An 18,608-nucleotide genomic window follows, 5' to 3' on the forward strand; every position below is an offset into this window, starting at 1 on the left:
GCGCATTGACCGGCAGGATCTGACGATTAGTGATTTGTCGATCGTGACTACTAACATAGACGGGTAAAATAATTAAATACACATTTTTTATTTAAAACAATTATATATCAAACTTAGTTCAAAGAAATAAACACACCGACTCAATTAATCTATTGCACGAATACAATCAAGTGAATTCAGAAACCTTATCGACGTACATTACTTGTCTTCTTCAACATCAAATTAAGCACGCTTGAATCTGTATATCTTATAGCTTGATCGTCGCTTTTTAACCGGGAAACCTCAGGAGCAATGGAACGGGATCGAAGGAGTTGGGAGGAGCGTCCCACACGGAGAATGCACTCGTGGAGTTCATCCATGTCGAAGCTATGCTGGGATAGTGGCGTTGGATCACATCCCTTAAACTCTCCGTCGAGTTCACCCACTGAAACCCCTTCTTCGTGTACGTTTCCTCGTTGAAGTAGCTCGTGAAGAATCGATCAGCTTCCAGTCTCCTGTAAATATTGATTCGCTTGTAAATAATGATCGATATAGTCTTGCATTTAATTGCGTTAATAATTGTATGATATTGTGTGTGTATATATATATATATACCTCGATGCCATGATCATGAAGACGAAGAAAGCAGTTTCGCTGATGGCGAATCCCTTGATCTTCTTCTCCGCCATGAGGCCTACGAGCAGGTCCAACTTCTCGACGTCCTCCCCGTAGACTTCGCGCAGATCTTGGACCATTTCCTTGTCGTCCGTCAAGTCCTCCCATTTGGAAATCGGGATCATCAGCAGGCCCCTGCGGAATTGGTTGTACCGTGGGACGCTCCGTTCGCGATCGCGATAGACTATGTATATACAGTTTCATCAATCAGTACCGGATCATTATCATACAACAAAAACAAAAAGATCGATCGACTTCAATAAAACAGGATAACAGTAGTTAGACGTACTCTCGAGAGCAGGCATGTCGACGTGATCTGACCTCTCTGTTCCGTCGACGTTATGGGCGATGAGATCTTTAAAGAACCATGGGTAGTTCCTGTTAAAGTTAATGTGTTATCACTTAAGTTTACTCATCACTAAGGTTACTTACCCACTAAGTTTCTAAGGTTACTTGCCCCCTAAGTTGCTAGGTTACTTGCCCCCTAAGTTTCTTTCAAGTCTATATAAAGGCTTTGTAATCAAAAGTTTAAGAATCAAGAAAAACTATCTATTTCTCCTCAAGAGCTCTACCAAAATACTTACCAATTTCAACAGTTGGTATCAGAGCGTCCAGGTTCTACCAATCCAAATCCATGGCCAGCTCGAGTTTAACAAACATCAACCATCTCATTCCAGAGTTTAATGGCGAAGACTATGATTTCTAGTACGTGAAGATGAAGATCATCTTTCGATCTCTTAACCAATGGGAGATTATGGAGAATGGAGTACAAGAGCCCGAGGAAGCCACTGCCCTCAATGAGGCCGGTCTGAAGAAATTAGAGAAGTCTCGACAAGCCGACGCAAGTGCTCTCTCAATCCTTCAAAGAGCAGTCACTAAGGCTATATTTCCCAGAATCATGCGAGCCAACACGGCTAAAGATGCGTGGGAGATCTTGCAGAGCGAATTTCAAGGAGATGTGAAAGTAAGAGCGATTAAGCTCCAATCACTACTCAAGGATTTCGAAAATGCCAAGATGCAGGAGAAAGAAACACTCATGGAATTCTCAACCAGAATCTTTGATCTGGTCAATATAATGAAATCTCATGGTGAAGATATTACAGATCAAAGGCTGGTACGCAAAATTCTCATCTGTCTTCCTGAGAAATATGATCCCATTATTGCCGTCATTGAAGAAACAAAGGACCTAACAACACTCACCGTTCAAGAAGTGATGGCGTCCCTAAAATCGTTCGAGCAAAGATTGTCCAGACATTCTGAGAAGCCAATAGAGGGTGCATTCCAATCAAAGCTCAAAATTGGTAACAACGAACGAGAAGGCCAATCACGATTTGGATGGAAATCAAGAGGACGAGGTGGACGTATCTCAAAAGGAAAAGGAAAAGGAAAAGACAACTCATCGAATTGCAGCAATTGCAATAAGCCAAATCACTCCGAGAAGGACTGTTGGTTCAAAGGTCAATCGAGATGCAAAATATGCAATCGATTTGGTCACCTCGCCAAAGATTGCCGAAATAGGAACACTTATCAGGCAAATCAGGTTGGAGAAAATCAAACAGCTGAGGAGACACATGGAACATTCTATGTATGTCACACGGCCACCAACAAGGAGCAAGGAAAATGGTTGCTGGACAGCGGATGTAGCAACCATATGACGCCGATCTCAGAAATTTTCTCTGAACTCGACATTAGCATCAATGCTCCTGTTCAGTTTGGAAACGGAGAGCAAACAAAGTCAAAAGGACTTGGGAAAATCGCCATCGAGACGAAGGAAGGACCGAGTTGCATCAACAATGTCTTGTGTGTGCCGAGCTTGAGTCAAAATTTACTCAACCTCGGACAATTGGTGGAAAATGGGTACAAGCTCTGCTTCGATAACAATGAATGTGTTATATTTGACAGGAGAGATAAGTCAAAGGTGTTCACAAAGATCAAAATGGTCAATCGAAGCTTCGCTCTCAACATCAATTATGCCGACCTAAAAGCTCATCAAGCTTCTACCTCGGACTACCTGACATCAACCTTATGGCATCGACGACTCGGTCATCTCAATTTACAAAGCCTCAAAGAGTTATCTGGCAAGAGTATGGTGCAAGGACTTCCTCACATAGAAGGAAAGCAACATGTATGCGAAGGATGCGCGTTTGGAAAGCAACATCGATTACCTTTCCCAAAGGAGTATCATGGAGAGCTAAAGAAAAGTTGGAACTTATCCACACCGACGTCTGCGGGCCGATGGACACCCTTTCTCATGCTCAGAATAGGTATTTCATTCTTTTCATCGACGATCACACTCGTATGACTTGGGTCTATTTCATGAGGCAGAAGTCCGAAGTATTCATGATATTCAAGAAGTTTAAGAGTCTCGTCGAAAAACAGAGTGGATGCTTCATCAAAACCTTAAGAAGTGACAGAGGCAAAGAATACACTTCTAAAGAATTTCACAATTTTTGTGAAGATGAAGGAGTAGAAAGGCAACTAACGGTAAGGTACACCCCTCAACAAAATGGTGTTACCGAGAGGAAAAACCAGACAATCGTTGAAATGGCAAAATCAATGATGCACGAGAAAGGTTTACCCAAAATCTTCTGGGCTGAAGCAGTCTACACAGCCGTTTATTTATCTAATCGATGCCCAACCACAGCCATACCAAACAAGACTCCGTTTGAAGCATGGAGTGGTAGAAGACCATCGGTGAACCATCTCAAGGTATTCGGAAGCATTTGCTATTCTCAAATTCCAAAACAGAAACGAAGCAAACTTGACGAATCTAGCGAAAGATGTATTTTTGTCGGCTACAGCACCATGAGCAAAGGTTATAGACTATTTAACCTACAGCTGGGTCAAGTTATTATTAGCCGAGATGTTCAAGTTGATGAAAATGCTTTATGGAATTGGGAAGAAAACAAAGTTGAAAAGAAAGACATTCTGATCAGTACTGACAAAGAAGATGAAATTGAGCCAAGCACACCAGATTCAAGCTCATCTCAACCCAACGAAGAAAGCTCAACTGATCCAACTTCATCAAACTCCTCATCCCCAAGCGCAACTCCAAAAAGGTACAGATCATTGAGCGATATATATGCTACATGCAATTATTGCTCAATTGAGCCTGAGAACTTTGCTGAAGCAATCAAAGAAGAACCATGGAAAAAAGCGATGGAGGAGGAAGTTCGTGTAATTGAAAAAAATCAGACATGGCAGCTCGTCGATAAACCAAGAGACAAAGAAGTTATAGGTGTTAAATGGATCTACAAAGTAAAGCACAACCCAGACGGATCCATTCAAAAACACAAAGCAAGACTTGTGGCCAAAGGATATTCTCAACAGCCTGGAATTGACTACGGGGAGACGTTTGCCCCAGTAGCTCGGCTAGACACAATCCGAGCTATAATTGCATTCGCCGCCAGCAAAGGGTGGAAACTTTATCAGCTTGATGTCAAGTCAGCATTTCTCAATGGTGAATTGAAGGAAGAAGTGTATGTAGATCAACCTCAGGGTTTCATCCTCAAAGGAAAAGAAGAGAAAGTCTACAAACTTAAGAAGCGCTATATGGACTTAAACAATCTCCTCGCGCTTGGTACAGTGAGATCGACAACTATTTCAACCGAACAAAATTCGAAAAGAGCAAGAGTGAACCAACTTTGTATGTCAAGCAGCAAGGTAATGATGTTCTTATAGTCACTCTTTATGTTGATGACCTAATTTTCACTGGAAGCAACGAGAAGATGATCGAAGAGTTCAAAGATGACATGGCTCAAAAGTATGAAATGAGCGATATGGGTCTACTTCGACATTTCTTGGGCATGGAGATCTACCAAGAAGAAGAGACAATCTTTATCTGCCAAAAGATATATGCAGAAAAGATTCTGAAGAAATTCAACATGCTGGGATGCAATCCTGTCTCTACACCACTCATTATGGGGGAGAAATTGAAAAAGGAAGATGGAGGAAAAGCAGCGGATGTCACTTATTACCGTAGCCTCATTGGTAATTTGTTATATCTCACAGCAACTAGACCTGATCTCATGTATGCTGCAAGTCTACTTTCAAGATTTATGCAGAGTCCGAGCCATTTTCATCTCGGTGCAGCAAAGCGGGTCTTACGATATGTTCAAGGGACAACTGACCTCGGTCTAAGCTTTCAGAAGAATCACGCACTTAATCTTGTCGGATATTGTGACAGTGATTTTGGTGGATCCTTAGATGACATGAAAAGCACTTCGGGGTACTGTTTCTCCTTTGGTTCAGCAATATTCTCATGGGTATCCAAGAAACAACAAAGTGTTGCACAATCGTCTGCGGAAGCCGAGTACATCTCAGCATCAGTAGCCACTTCACAAGCAATTTGGCTTCGAAAAATCTTGGCTGATCTCGGTCACCATCAGATTGAAGGAACCGTGCTACACTGCGACAACAAATCTGCAATCGCTATGGCTAAGAACCCAGTTCACCACAATCGAACTCGACATATAGCACTCAAGCATCATTTCATTCGACAGGCAATTGAAGATAAAGAAATTCAACTTGAGTTCTGTCGATCTGAGGAGCAATTATCTGACATCTTCACAAAAGCACTTCCGAGAGAAAGATTTCAACAGCTCCGAGCCAAACTTGGAATCCGACAACACATTAAGGGGGAGTGTTAAAGTTAATGTGTTATCACTTAAGTTTACTCATCACTAAGATTACTTGCCCACTAAGTTTCTAAGGTTACTTGCCCCCTAAGTTGCTAGGTTACTTGCCCCCTAAGTTTCTTTCAAGTCTATATAAAGGCTTTGTAATCAAAAGTTTAAGAATCAAGAAAAACTATCTATTTCTCCTCAAGAGCTCTACCAAAATACTTACCAATTTCAACAGTTCCACAGCTCAAGGGCGCCACAAGCCTGGTGTCCCATGGACACCAACTGCCTCTCGAACCCAATCTCAGCCAATTTCGACTCGCCTCTGATCCCCACTAGCTCCTCCATCTTGACTCTGTTCCACACCCCCATTAATTTGCACAGTTCATTATCTTATATTCTTATCAAGCAAAACTAAAATGTACACATGCATACTCTTCGAGATACTGTGGGGTTTTATTCTGTCCAGGAGTGGTGTTGATGTTCCTGAGGTGGAGAGAGTCTGGAAGAAGAGGGTGCATCCTGTAAACGCTGGTGAACTCTTCTGTCAGGGAGTAGGGGACCCCGTGGTTGTTCGGTTGGCTCAGACCGACAAGTCCTCCGAGGGCTTCTCCTCCAATGTGCCCAAACCTTTCCTTCACCCACTTCCCCAGCAACCCATACCTTCATTGCTACCAGCGTTAATTAATGTGTGTTTCTGTTGAAACTGCTAAAGAATTTGACATGTCAGGACTGATATACATTACCAGTTGGCATGCATGGCAGCATTCATAGTGTGGGTTTTGAGGAGCTCCACCGTCCAGTCGATGGTGTGAATCTTGGCGATGACGGCCGAAGTCACCAGCCTTGCTTTCCGGAACAGTTCCTCGTCGTCCAGATAGGGATACTCTGCCTGCAGTTAATCGATCGAGAATAAAAACTACGTTTAAGATATGATTAATTGATAAGAAATTAATTAAACGCTCTATTAATTATCATTGCCTTGAGTGCGTCGCAAACAGCGTTGTGTTCCTTGGCGAAGAGGGCTTGCAGCGTGGAGACGCCGGCCCAGCTGTTGCGGATGTCGCCGGAAATGGCGATTCCGGTGACGGGATCGTGCTGAAGGAGATTGTTATCGCCTAGCTTCAACTTGCCGTCGACGTAGGTCCTCACCGCCATTTCTTTCTTCCCTTCGCTCCCATAGATGGCACTTCCATCCCTAACAATAGATTACAATACGGATTAATCAAATAAAACTCTATTCCTAATACTCACTAAATATGATCTTAACATTTAATTTAGTTTTTTTATGTTAATATAAAGTCAACTAGAGCATATATTTGACGTACCACCAAGCAGTACGGATGTTCGAGTGACCGGCAGTGATCAAGTCTTTGTGTGTGGGGATCTCTTTTGTACAATTGAACCGAAATGACTTAAGGGCACATTGGTCGGCCACGTTCGCAGGAGCAACAAGGACAATCTAAGTCCACAAGCGTCGTCAGAAATGATATAATTAATGAACCAAAGCACACCAGAGATCTTTCAAAAATTTAAGAGCCAGCAATGTGATGGATCAAGGCTATAAATATGCACGATGCACTCAAGCGGGTGATGGGCCGTCAATTTAGATTATATCTATCAAGTTAATTTATCTTACTAAATAATTTAAATATATTAAATTATATTTTATTAACTCATTTAAAAATAGATCAAGACAGACCAATCGACCTATACTCATGACTCACACAAGTCAGCTTGTAGCAGATTTAAGTTGATCCACGGATTGAGAAAATATTGAAGTAGTCGCACGTACACCTTTAACATTCGTTGAGGTCCTTGACGCTTCTCTCATATTCATTAAAGCTAAGAGCACACTTACTGCTATTTTATAGCGCATTGATTCAATTGGGATTACTAGATTGGTGTATAATTATCTTTATGATAAGCTTCTTAACTTGTACATGTTTTATTGAGTAATATGTATTAAATTCATTTCCATTAATGAACATTTCCCTTAACTAGATGAGTAACCCGTAAACCAACCTAAGACATCACGAACTTTTTTATTTTATTTTATTTTTTGATGGATTCATCGATTGGTCCATCTAATTCGCAACCCCCCGCCATGAGTTAGGTTGGATTGGGGATTTTTTTTTTAATCCGCTAAGCAAGTCGGTCCATTTCGCCTCGCTAAATGGTTTGCTTTCCATGGGTCGACTCGTCTCACCATGGGTTAATCCGTCCTTTGAGATCGGTCTGTCTGACAGCTCTAGTTATTTTGTCTCACTCAATATTTTGGAAAACAAATATTTTTTTAGATTTGTATAATCAAAGACCAAGAATAATGAGATCAAGGTCTATGGTATTTTACTAATGGAAATAGTTATGGAAGAAATTTAGGTTGATGTTAAAGTTCCAAATTAACTCTAGGTAACTATATATAATCTCTTCACCTTCTCGATGGTATATCTATAGGAGTGATATTGATGCATGTCCAACTTAATATGACTACTTCTTAAATTTCAAATGATCATATCTTTTTGACTCAAAACTCAAAATAAAATTCTATAGGTGGCTATGTGTGCAGAATTTAAAAATTTACATTTGTTACTAGGTACCCGTAACCATCAATTTTCAGACCCAAATTATATCATCCAGCCTCTCAACTGCGCCTCTGAAAATTTTATTACTATTTTTTAATAATTTATATTTTTACGATATTTAGGGTATTTTTAGTATTCTTAGTAATTATGGTTCATAATTAATCTATAATAGTATCCTATTTTATTAATTTTAATTTCTATCAAGAGAGTTCTTTTTCTAGAAATATTTATTTTCTTTCTTTACAAACTTGGAATTTAGGTCTATATATTGAGATTTTGTTTTTCTTTATCTTGGGTCAAGAATATATATAAACACATGTCTCTATTTGTATGAGGATTCATTCCTCTTTTATTTTAACAAAGTTGCCTTTTTGGTAAATCCTATAAATTTCCCTTGCTTTTTGGCATTTTTTTCTTGAGTTTCTCTTCTAATCTTCCCTCTTGTCAATCCGTAGGATAATAGCTATTCTAGTAGGCGTTAGATATGGTGCTCGACTCCACTTATGCCCTTGTTTCCATGACTAAGATGTCTCAAGGCGTCTTGAGTGATTCCAAGCGCCCCGAGTCATCTCAGTTGCAAAAACTACTACGGAAATGGAGTTGGGCACTATATGAATACCCTGCATACCTTTAAATGAGTGGCGGTGGGCAGCATCCGACACAGAAGATCTACGCAGTCAAAATCTAAATTTTTTAATCTCTCTTTTATTTACATGCGCAACAAGTATCTTCTCTCTCCTACATGTAAAATTGTGCTAATTTGTAAAAACCAACACCAATTGGTTTAATTCGTCATAGAGTTTGCAATGAATCTCATTTTCGTTCTGAAATATATAAAGAATATGTTATTTATCGCAAAGTTTGCAATGAATATCTAATTTTGTTGCTATTTTGCAATGAATTTGGTGACAAAATAGTATTTGTTGCTAATTTGCGACGATTTCTTTTTTTGTCACTAAATTTGTTGTAGATTTAGAATGAAAATTTTTAGCCCCTAAAACTTAGTTTTTTGTAGTGTAAGGTGATGTTGATTTTTACAAACCAACACCACCTGGGTGTTGGTTTGTTGCCTTGGTGTTGGTTTGTAAAAATTAGAACCACCTTGGTACTGATTTCTATAAATCAACACTAGCACTAGTGTTAGTTTGTAGCATTCGTCCACCACTTGGTGATTGTTTCTACAAACTAGCACAAAGGTGGTGCTGGTTTGAAGAAATCAGCACTACCTTGGTGCTAGTTTATGGAAATCAGCATCAATGTGGTATTGATTTGTAGAAATCAGAATCACCTTGGTGTTGATTTCTACAAACCAGTAGCCTTGGTGCATCACTTGGTGTTAGTTTGTAACAAGATGATGCTGATTTCTACAAACCAACATCAATGCTTGTTTGTAGCTTTGGTGCACCACTTAGTGTTGGTTTCTAAAAACCAACACCAAGGGCACCACCTTAGTGCTGATTTGTAGCCTTGGTGCACCACTTGGTGCTGATTTCTATAAACCAATACCAAAGTTTGTAGAAATCGACACCACCTTAAAGCTGGTTTATAGCCTTGGTGCACCACTTGGTACTGATTTCTATAAAGCCTCGGTGCACCACTTAGTGCTGGTTTTTATAAATCAGCGCCACTTTGGTGTTGGTTTATAGCCTTGGTGCACCAAAATAACACCAAGACGATTCGTGTTGGTTTGTAGAAATCAAAACCACTTTGGTGTTGGTTTGTAGGCTTGGTGCACCACTTGATGATGATTTCTACAAAGCCTTGATGCACCACTTAGTACTGGTTTCTACAAACCAACACTACTTTGGTCCTCATTTGAAGCCTTGGTGCACCATTTGGTGCTGATTTCTACAAATCAACATCAAGACGATTGGTGCTAGCATATAAAAATCAACACCACCTTGATGTTGGTTTGTAACATTGGTGCACCACTTGGTACTGATTTCTACAAAGCCTTGGTCCACCACTTAGTGTTGGTTTCTACAAATCAGCACTAAGGTTGCGCTGGTTTATAAAAATTAGCACCACATTGGTGCTAATTTATAGTCTTGGTGCACCACTTGGTGTTAATTTCTACAAATCAAAACCAGTGTCAGTTTCTACAAACGAGCACCAGTGCTAGTTTGTAGTGTTGGTTTATAGAAATCGACACCATTTAACAGCATTGATGATAGTTTGTAGAAATCTGTACCAAGGTAGTGTTGGTTTATTGCCTTGGTGCACTACTTAGTGCTGATTTTTGTTTATAGAAATCAACACAACCTTGGTGTTGATTTCTACAAATTAGTATCACCTTGATGATGGTTTGTATCCTTAGTACACCACTTGGATAGAAACTAGTATTAATGCTAGTTTGTAGCCTTGGTGCACCGATTAGTGCTAGTTTCTATAAATCAGCACCAAGGTGGTGTTGATTTATAGCCTTGGTGTACCACTTGATGTTGATTTTTACAGTAAAAATTAACATCACTTACCCACACTGGTGCTAGTTTGTAGAAATGAATATTAAGGTAGTGCTGATTTTTACAAACCATCACCAAGAATACAAATAAGGTGGTGCTTGTTTGTAGAAATTAGTATCATCTTGGTACTCGTTTCTACAATCTAGTACCATATTATATATAGGAGAGAAAAGAGAATTGTTATGTATGAGATGAGAGAGGAATTTAAAATTTTAGATTTTAATTAAATCAGATTACTCACATCGAATTTCATCCATCGTCACTCATATAAAGATACGCAAGGTATCATATTAGATTTTGTTTTCCATTCAATTTTGCACTTTTATAAATTTGTATCATTTTACCCTAAAACTTAAAATGGGGAAAAAATATATTTGGTATTTGCAAAAACAAGAAGAAGGTTCTCGATTTTTTTTAATTATTAAAAGAATACTTATTCTAAATTTTCTTCCCAAGTGACCTTTTTTTTATTTAACATAGCCAAAATTACTCCAACTTTTTTTATAAAAACTGACCTAATATTAGCAAAAGAATATTTAATATTGGAGTAATTTTAATCATGAGAAGTTTTGGTGCTATTTAGACTGGACTAATAAAAGAGACCATTTTTAGAATGAAAAAAAATAAGGTAAGTAGTTTTTTTTTTTTTAGCAAAATGAAGATTTACCTTTGTGATGATAATGAAACCACAGGAAGTACTTTGTGATTATATTGTTAATTCATCAAAGAATATTATACATGTATAATTCTTAGTTTTACCTGCTGAGTGTCTTCGAGATGATCAATCCAATCATGCACCATGAACTGTATCCATGACGCTGCAATCAGATTGAACTGCTTGCCGGTGTCTTTGTAAGTTCCTCTCCGGTTCAGAAACTTCCTCGCCACGATCGCCGGATGGGGACACAGCAACTACTTTCTCGTACACATGCACAGATCATGTTGCATGGTCTCAAAAGCTCAAGGCGCTCTTCCCTGAAGAAAGAATTTACTTACTTATACACTTACTGGATCGTTTTGATCCTGAGGGAGCGTGTTCCTTCCGAAGAAGGCATTATGGCTCCCGGCCTTGCTGTTGTTCGGGTCATTGAACTCCCCGTCATCGGTCCGGTACGCGTAGTCCTTGGGGCCGAACGGAGTCGTCTCGCTCTCCCCGACGGCGCGCAGGTTGTACTTGTTGTGCAGCGTCCGGCGCTGCTGCAAGTAGGTCAGCCCCAGGAACACCGGCAGCCTGTGCCACAGCCCCAGCCTGTCCAGCGAGTGCACGTACTGTCATGCATGCAGCGCACAAAATGTACATGAGAGATCAATCAAGTCCCACGCTAGAAATGTACATATTAACGATGATCATTACGAGGAAGCTGAGCTTGTCGCCCAGAGGCATTCTCTCGAACACTTGATGGAAGTCAGGGTGGATGAAGGGCACCAAGAGGGGAAGACCCATGATTAATTGCTGACAGTTTTGGAATAATTAGTTGGATGGATAAAATGTCCGTGGGAAGCTAGGCGCAATTTATAGAGAGCTGGGAGAAAAGATCGATGCACACACATGCATGCCTCTTCTCTTTTTCTGTAATTTTCTTTACTTTTCTTTTGTGCATCATTTTACTTAGAGGAGGGAAAGCAATTTCCTTATCTTTTTCTTGTACATTATTTTACAACGAGAAGTTCAAACGGAGAGAAGAACAGAGAAAATCAGTCAACTCTATTATTTATTTATTTATCTATCTATTTATAAGACGAAAAGACAAGCAATTAATTGAAACGAGATTAATTATAAAAGAAACAAGATAATTATGTGGGAAAAGAAGCATTTATTTCGGTCTATCTCAAAGATGACTCATGCATGTTATTATTTCCCACTGTCTCTGATACTTCGAAATCTCCGTCATCAACTGCACAGGAAGGGAGCTAGTACAAGAAGTCAATCCACCAGAACAAACCGATCAACCGATCGTACACACGGTCGACCAAGCACACACCTGAGCGTCTGCAATCCAATCGACCGATCTGGCATAGCCCGATCAAAATACATATTAATATTAATCTTAATATCAATTATAAGATGATTGATAAATTATATTTTATTAATTAATAAAAAAATAAAATTAATTATTATATTTATTTTAGTTCAGTATCAAATGAATAAATATAATAATATTTTAAGTTAGTAGGTTATAGTTTACAGCATATCAATTAGTTGAATTGATAGTAGGAATTTGTAAATATATATAGACAATACTTTTTTACTATTCCTAGTCAAGTATTAATATATAAGAACAGTATTAATATGTTGAGACTAGTATTTAAGTCAACGGATAACTTAATCTCACAAGTTATGGATATGAGATATCATGTTGACACATGAGTATATATTAGAGAATATGTACTGAATGATCCGCTATGAGAATGTTTCATGGATCGTTATATGAGTGTCATAAACATTCTCATGTGACTATTGGTATGAATAGTCTTTAGACTTGAAGTCACTACGGTTCCCTACATAAGGAGTTGTGTATTTTGGTGTCGTTAAATATCACCTGTAACAGAGTGAATTATAAAGTCGATCACTGGGTATCCAATGAGTTATGCAGAGGGATGTGAGTGATGTAGATGAGATCTATCCCTTCCATATGACGGAAGCAATATCTGTGGGCCCCTTGATTAGTATGACACAAGAATGTGTGACTATGCTCAAATGAGTCAATATGAGATATTAAATTTATTTGTATGAATGTGTCTACTTAGAGATCAAGAAACACAAAGATTGATAAGAGGATGATACAGTCTATGCTTCATTGATCAATCTAGATATCAAGAATAGAGGGATTGAGTCATACAAGATAATAGCCACGGACAAGTTAGGTCGGATCTCGACTTTCTCATCTCTTGGGTATCAATGATGCATTGCTAGATGTCACTCATTGTTTATGTATCTAAAATGTTGATTTGGATACATTGCCAACATTACGAGAACCTATTGGGTCACACACAAGGAACAAGTTGATTTAGAGATGAGTTCATATGATGGATTATTGGATTAAGTCTAATCCGAATTAAACTCATTAAGTTAGACACAATTAGATCCAATTGTTGGATTTAGTCCAATTTGAATTAGACTCATGTAGTCAATTTGGACTGATGAGGGTCAATGAGTTAGACTCATTATGTGAACTTGAATTCACTAAGTAAAGGGGGAAGACTAAAAGACTCATCATGAAAGATGATTAAGATCAATTCATGAAGGAAGATCAAAAGACATATGACCTTTGGTATTCATTGGATGAATACAAAAGACAAATTCTCATGATTTTCAGCATGGGGAACAAAGGGAACAAGTGAGTTCATTTTGTCTTGTCCTCTTCTTTCCTCCACCGAGACCTTCCTTGTGGTTGTTAGCACAACTTTAGTTGATTTTTCTTCTCCACTTCTTTAGTTTGTGAGATAGAAGAGAAGCTTGTTCATGTGGATACCGTAGAGGCGCGACCACTTGATCACGCTAAGATCTGCATCCAAAGAAAAGTTGCTGTCAGGATTGTGAAATGCATGCAGCAAAGGTATAATCCTTCTAATTTAACTTAGTATATGAGGTTTTTCTTCTTCGTATGGATCTTCTGAAGAGGATCTAATTTGTTTCCAGCTACACTTTCTGCGTATTTAGTACACTAGATCCTTACAATACATGCCTAAGATAGACCCGACATACATCCCACCAGGTACACACTTGAGCGCCCACAGGGCATATAAGTCACACGCGACTTCAATCGTGTACTTCACTTTGAAAACATCTTGTTAAGTAGGATTGTAAATGAACCAAACATCCGTAAATAAACTTGGTATTTATCAAGATAAGAGCTTGTTTATGTTATATGATCTCGTTCGAAAGCTGAGTCAGATGGGGGTGTCGGTGATGAGGCGATAATTTTGACAGAGGGAGGACCTCCACACACCACAAGCTAATCACACAGGAGCATTAGTGCCCAAAACTAGGGAAGAGGTCTCCGACGAATGTCCTCCGACGCTCAAATCAGACTGAGAGCCTCAAGAATTGCAAGAGATGAAGTAGATGCGTATGTGCGTGTGGGTATCTCACTCCTAGGGACAACCTTCCTTTTTATACTACCTTTCGTAACCTCCACAATGATGAAGGAGCAAGAAATGTCGAGTGACAGAGTATGCTAGATGGTGGATTAGGTACGAAGAATTCCCATTGGATAGAAGAAGATTTCGTGTAACGTAGGTGGCAGGGCCTCAGAATATTCCCTTACACATAGTCATTATTCTTCGGCGAGTGGTTATGATTCTCTAACAACTTTGTCGCATTCCTGGAAACATGACCAATAGGCCGACCGGGGGTTTGATTGGGATGATTGCCAAGAGCAGATAAGGGGACTAAGCCCAAAAGACCTACTAGGCTGAGGAGATGACCGGGAGTTGTGACTGGGATGGTACCCAGGAGTTGGTGAGGGGACTAAGCCCAGAAGAACTGCTAGGCTGAGGAGCGGCCAGGAGTTGTAACCAGGATGGTGCCAAGGAGAAGGTGAGGGGACTATGCCCAGACGACCCGACTGGCTGATAAACCAACCGAGAGTTGTGATTGGGATGGTGCCCAGGAGTGGGTGAGGGGACTAAGCCCAAAAGACCTTCCAAGTTGAGGAGCTGGCTAGGAGTTGTGACTGGGATGGTACCCAAGAGCGGGTGAGGGGACTAGTGATGTGCGTAGATTATATATATTTTTACGTATGTTTTGACACACACCTACTTATATTTCATGAGCATAATTTATGTTTATTGTACTTTATTTCATTGTAATATCATCTTTTTACTTTTTATCGGAGATCTACTTTTTGTGTATTTTCTTATTGACAGGACGCTATTTGGAACAAAAATGGCCTTGATAGGTAATTTGGAGAGCAAATGAAGATAAAGGGGCGTGACCATGTGGAATCCACATGACCGTGCCACTTACCAGAGGAGGAGATGACCCCGGCTGTGTGGATTCCACACGGTCGTTCAATGAAGAAGAGAAGAAGATAGCACTGACTGTGTGGATTCACACGACTGTGTGGGTTTCCAGATGTAAAGCAGACTCTGGTTGTGTGGATTTACACAGCCGTGTGGATTTTTCAGAGTCAGAGTCTGTTAGATCAAGATGCGCTAGAGGGGGGGGGGGGTGAATAGCGCTCGTGACTTTCACTTTTCGTATTTGGAAAACTTAACAAGTAAGTGCAACGGAAATTAAAACAAACATAGAAGGACCCAAGTATTTTTACTTGGTTCGGAGCCTTGGGCGACTCCTACTCCAAGGCCCACGCTCATTGAGCATTTACTTTAGGCAACAACTATAATCGTGCAAGATTACAAGTATGAAATACAAGTAAAGTAATAATTAAATTATATTGACAACAAAAATAATAAATTTGAAGCTCCTGGTCGTCGGAGTGTTGCTACAGCTGTTCTGGATCATCTCTTGAGCAGCACACAGAAGACGCTTGGAATGTCTTGATGCAAGTTGCTGGTCGAGACTACCTTAGAAAGGCTGTTGAGGGCTCCTTCAAGCCCCTTGAGGGCGCCTCCAATCCCCGGGTCAACCGTGCGTGGATAAGGCCTGACTTCTTCGCCACTTATCCTCTTGAAGGCGCATCCATACTCCTTGAAGGGCACCTTCAAGGCGGTCCGAGGCGCCTCAAGCCTCCACGAGGGCGCCTCCAGCTCTGCTGCATAGACTCCTCAACCTTGTACCCGAGGCGCCTCCAAGCTCCAAGGAGGGTGTCTCGGGTACTGTTCATCTGAGGCAAACCTTGTTCTTTTGTCCTTGTAAGATATGTTAGTCCACAACACAACAATATATCCTACAAAACAAAGTTAGCATATAATCATAACATAAAAATAAAAGTCTGACAATCACTGGACTGTCTGGTTATGATTTCGGATTTTCGACCGGAAACCCTAGGTCAAACCGACGCCTACTGTTCCCTCAACGGGGAATGCGTCCTCGCCTACTCCACTCAGGAGAAGTTATCTTTTGCCAGTTCGGTCCTCCAGACCGACTGGACTTTTGATCGGCGCTTGAGTCTTCCGGTCTTCATGCTATACGCTGCTCCATGACCCGTCCAGACTTCCACCTAGTTCGCGACACCAGGATTTCCACCTAGGGTTAACGCCCCTAGGATTTTTGCCCGAAGCTTCTACCCGCCAAGACTTTCCGCCTAGGATTACCACCCCCTAGGACCTAGGGTTACCACCCCCTAGGATTTTCCTGCCTACCTAACCGCAGCTAGGACTTTTGTCTAAGATATCTTAGGACTTTTCCTGCAATCTCATTCAACCATATCAGATAACAAACCAAATTAACTTGAATCCTTTGACATAATCAAAACACCAGTTCGATCGTCGGATGCTTCCCGCACCAACAATCTCTCCATTTTTAATTGTGGCAACACGGTTCAAAGTTAAGTAAAAAATATGACAATAAATAAGAAATTTATACATGAGCATGAATGTAAAAATTTATAAAACTTATGCTCCTCCTTATGTTTAAATTCTTAATTTATAAAACTTATACTCCTCCTTATGTTTAAATTCTTAATTTACTTAACTTTTTAAAAATTCTTAATTTACTTAACTTCTTATTAACTTTGACTTTTCTCTCCTCTTTTGACATAAATAAAAAATAATAGGTAGAGAGAAAAAATAGGAAAATATTCTATGTAATTCTAAGCTCCCCTTGAAGAGTAGCACTTACCTGAATTTAGTTTTAAAAATGCTTAGCTATTTTAGAAATGCTTTGAAAAAATATTTAACTTTTTCAATAAAAACTTAGATAAACATAAGTTTTGTATCTTTTTTGAAAAATAAACTTAGCTAAATTTTCAGCTTTAAAATAGTTGTGTTGATAAAACGTCTTGCTAAATAGCTAAGTTTAGAAAATATTTTAATTTAATATTTAGTTTTGAAAATTACTGAGCTAAAAACTTAGTTGAAAGGGAGTTTAATAAATATTAGGGTTTGAAAGAAAAATTTCTTGCAAAAATACTTAGCTTTTTTAAAAAAAACTTAGTTAAATTATTTTCTTTGAAAATACTTTTATCAAAGACTTAGCTAAACTTTTGAAAATAATCATTTTGTCAAGTATTTAGCCTTAAAAAAACTTAGCTTTAAAAAGACTTTGAGAATTTTAACACTTAGCTTCAAACGTAAAACACTTAGCTTCAAGTAACGATTTTGAAAAAGTACACAACTTAAAATAGATTTTGATAAAAGCTTTAGCTAAAGAAAAAATTTAATAGAATCTTAGATTTAAAGTTAAAAACTTAACTAAAAAATATTTTCTTGAAAAACTACTTAATTCAGTAAGTAGTTTTTCATATTAAAAATAAATTGAATTTTTAGAAATATTAAAAAATTTAAGAAAAACTTAGCTCGACTTCCTTCACTCCCCCTTGATTAATAAATTCTTAGGGTCTTAGAGTCCAAACATGTAAATTAACAAAAGCTTAGCAATTGTTACATATAATTTTCCTAAATTTCCATCTTACCCATTCTAGGTTATCAAGCATGTTCAACTTATGAGTGAGTGAGAGATGGAGTTAACTTTATTTAATTTTTATCAATATTTGAAATTAAGATAAGTTTGAAAATTTAGTGAGCTAGAATTTCAAATGATTAAACATTTAAAATTTTAAAGATTTTGAAAATATAATTAATTTAGTTTTAAATCATAATTTGAAAATATGATTTGAGAATTAATTAAGATTTTAAAAATTAATTATCATTAAGATTTTGAATTAACTATAATTTAAAAATTAATTATTATATGATTTGAAAATTAAAATTTTAATGATTAATAATTTAAATTTTAATTATGATTTGAAAAATTATAATTTTGTAAATACTGATTTTGAATTTTGAAATTATTATGATTTGAAAATTATTATTTTGTAGATTATGATTTTGAAATTTGAAATTATTATGAATTGAAAATTATATTTTATGTAGATTATGATTTTGAATTTTGAAATTATTAGATTATAATTTCGAAATTAAGATTAAAATTAATTAAGTTAAATTTATTAAATTGATTAAATTGAATTAAGGTTGATTAATTAGATTAAATTAAATTAGGTTGATTAAATTCGACTAAGTTTATCCTATGCCCATCTCACCCGATTCTAAGTTGTTAATCAGGGAATCTTATGTATTTTTGTGAGATGGTTATGTTTAATTTAGATTATATTATGTCTAATGATTAATTTACATTTGTGTTAGACTCATGTTTTCTAATT

The 18,608-nt window shown here is 38.2% G+C and overlaps 1 pseudogene; it reads right to left on the bottom strand.

Annotated features, from left to right (window-relative positions):
• Positions 1 to 126: 126 nt before the first annotated feature.
• Positions 127 to 11,767, bottom strand: LOC122050327 (annotated as a pseudogene).
• Positions 11,768 to 18,608: the final 6,841 nt, after the last annotated feature.

This window comes from Zingiber officinale, chromosome 3A, assembly GCF_018446385.1.
Source record: "Zingiber officinale cultivar Zhangliang chromosome 3A, Zo_v1.1, whole genome shotgun sequence".
NCBI lineage: Eukaryota > Viridiplantae > Streptophyta > Magnoliopsida > Zingiberales > Zingiberaceae > Zingiber > Zingiber officinale.